Below are 2,836 nucleotides of genomic sequence, written 5' to 3' on the forward strand. Positions count from 1 at the left end.
GGATGGCCGAAACGTTGGACTATTGATATAATAAAAAAATTTGAGACTTAATAAGGATACCATTTGATTTATTTAATAGATAAATACCAGTCTCTAGAACTTGAATAAATTATATAAATCCGTTAATTTTATCTGTATAAGAGATTTATTTAATATCTCTTATTAAAAGACATATTTTAATTTTTAAAAAAGTACTTTAGAAAATTCAAGAAAAGCTATTCATCTCTAATAATATAAAATGTAACGGTAGTCATATTAACTTACTGAGAAAGCTTTGTTGAGTTATGTGGATGAAGGCTTTGGGAGAACGTCAGTTGTTATCTTATAATGCCATCAGGCAAAACAAGATAAAATGTAAATATGTGTATATATAATTTTTCCTAGGTTAAGTAATATATAATTGTAATTGTTAAAAAATAAATAAATAGGAGGTTAGAAAAAAAAGAGAACGTCAGTTGGTGACAAACACGTGTTCAAGAACTCTTTGCAGACTATCAAGCTCCGACCAGCTGAAGAAAATGTTTCTCATTAAATGAAAGGCTTATAAAAAATGATTGCGATTTGCAACATCTAACGGGAACCAACTTTAGGAGTTTAGATAAGAGTCAGTTAAATTTTGAAAACAGTAAACCGACATTTAAAAAGGATTTATTGTGAAAAATACAGACTGTGGTACAAAAAAGATTATGAAAACTTAGTGTAACATCGTGAAGGTCTAGGATCATATATCAGTGATAAAGTAAGGGCATTCGACTGAGGACAATTTATTGAAGAAATTCAACATATCTTATTCTAGATATGATTATAACCTATAATCTAAAATGATAATTCTACATATCATAATATATTTGTCTTCTATTCAACTTTTCAGATGACATTCAGATAAATTTTTATTACTTTTTTTTAACCTGAAAAATTAATATGAGTAATATTTTAATGAACAATTATTTTCGGCTAATCCAATATAAAATAGAATAAAAATATTATATAAAAATAAGATTTAATGGTTGACCATAGATTAGTATGAGGAGAAGATGATAAGGGGGGGGGTGTGGTCAGCAAATAAACTAATAAATATTTATATATGTATATATAGTTGACCGTAAAAATTGATATATAAGTAGATGGTCAGGGTTGCGTTCAAAACAGAAACAAAAATAGTTTACAACTATTTATTTTCCGTCGTTTCAACTGTTCAACCGTTCGCTTTGAACAGCCCTGATGAAGCCCTGCAAAGTGGTGCGAAACGTCGAAAAATAAATAGTTGTAAACTATTTTTGTTTCACTTTTGACCGCAACCCTGACCATCTTCTTATATAATAAATATTTATTTATGCAGACGTTTAGAGTCACTCTCTCCTCAAATAAAGAATATTGCATGTATTTATTATTGGTATAATTAAAAACAGGTATTTTCAATCAAAAGGTAAAACAGAGACTTCAGACAATTTTTTTTTTAATAATTAAAACTCTGCACTGAAAACTAATTCAGTTTAGTTGAAGAAAAACACACATTTTCGCTAATTTTTCAGTCATTACTCATGAAAAATATATTTAATTATTTTTTGAAGTAGAGTAAATTTGCTAATATTTGAGCTCTAATAATATAGGACTCTTTACAATTATTAGATTATAATGTAGCAAGATTATAGAGTAGCAAATTTCATATTTGCCAAACTATTTTTTTTTCCAATTAATTATCAACTGTATTACATAAAAATATTTCTAGTAAATATGATATTAGATCTATTACAATGCCTTGATAAAGACTTGTGGAGAAACTACCTACTGTTAGCACTTCAATTATATTTCTACATTTGAGGGTGTGGAGGCAATTTTCTTTTCTAGGGCCTTGAAGAGTACTCAGGAATAGAAGAAGAAGCAAGGAGTGTTTCGATCGATAAGGAGTTTAGAATAGGATTTATTTGGGCTAAATCGGCTACATATGTAACATTAAAGTTTTTATGGATGATTTGCTTAAATAAAATCTTAAAATGTTGATACCACATTGCTAGAGAAAAATTAACTTGGCAAGCTCGCCAAATACATCAGTATATTTTTTAATAATTTTTTTCTTGAGAAAAAGAGTAGTGATATTTACCAAAATCAATTTACAAAATGAATTTTTATGTTGTTTTTTTGTAGAAAAATATTAGAGTTGGAAAAGCTGTATCTCGATATTTATGGGACATAATGAACTCTAATAGAGCCCAAATTGAAGCTTATTAAATTCTCCATTAAATAGTTTAAAACGTTATTTCAGTTATATGTAACACTTTAGGAGTTATTGGCCATACACCTAAAAATATATGATGGCGATTTTGAAAAACGTGGCATATAAGGGCTTTGTATCCTCAGGAGTGGTAAACTGTTTACCATCGTGTTTTTCAGAAATTATTATATAAGAATCCATTCATAAAAATTAATTTACACTTACCTCCAGGCAATAAAAAAAAAATAGGCTATTTTTATTAGACTAATTATTTGTTGTTTCAAGAGATTTTTATCAAATAGAAACGTTCTTAAATAAATGGCCAGAAATAGAAGAGGAATAAACAGAAGATAAAATAAATAAATAGAATGTTGGGTTATTTGAAATTGATAAAGCAATGAAATAGTACTCGTTTAAAAAATTCCAATATTATGTCGGGTTGATTACATTACAACTGTAACATTAAGGACTAGGCCGATAGGCCGGCCAGAAGAGAAGCATTAGGTTTCAGTGGACCTCAACCCTAAGCGATATTGGAGCCGAGCAATCAGGCTACCAGATGGGATCCCTTCCGACCCAACAGGCTCCAGCACTTTCTAAATCCTTTTAGGGGAAAATAATACA

This window comes from Halyomorpha halys, unplaced genomic scaffold, assembly GCF_000696795.3.
Source record: "Halyomorpha halys isolate HHAL.00 unplaced genomic scaffold, Hhal_1.1 Scaffold32.1, whole genome shotgun sequence".
Lineage (NCBI taxonomy): Eukaryota > Metazoa > Arthropoda > Insecta > Hemiptera > Pentatomidae > Halyomorpha > Halyomorpha halys.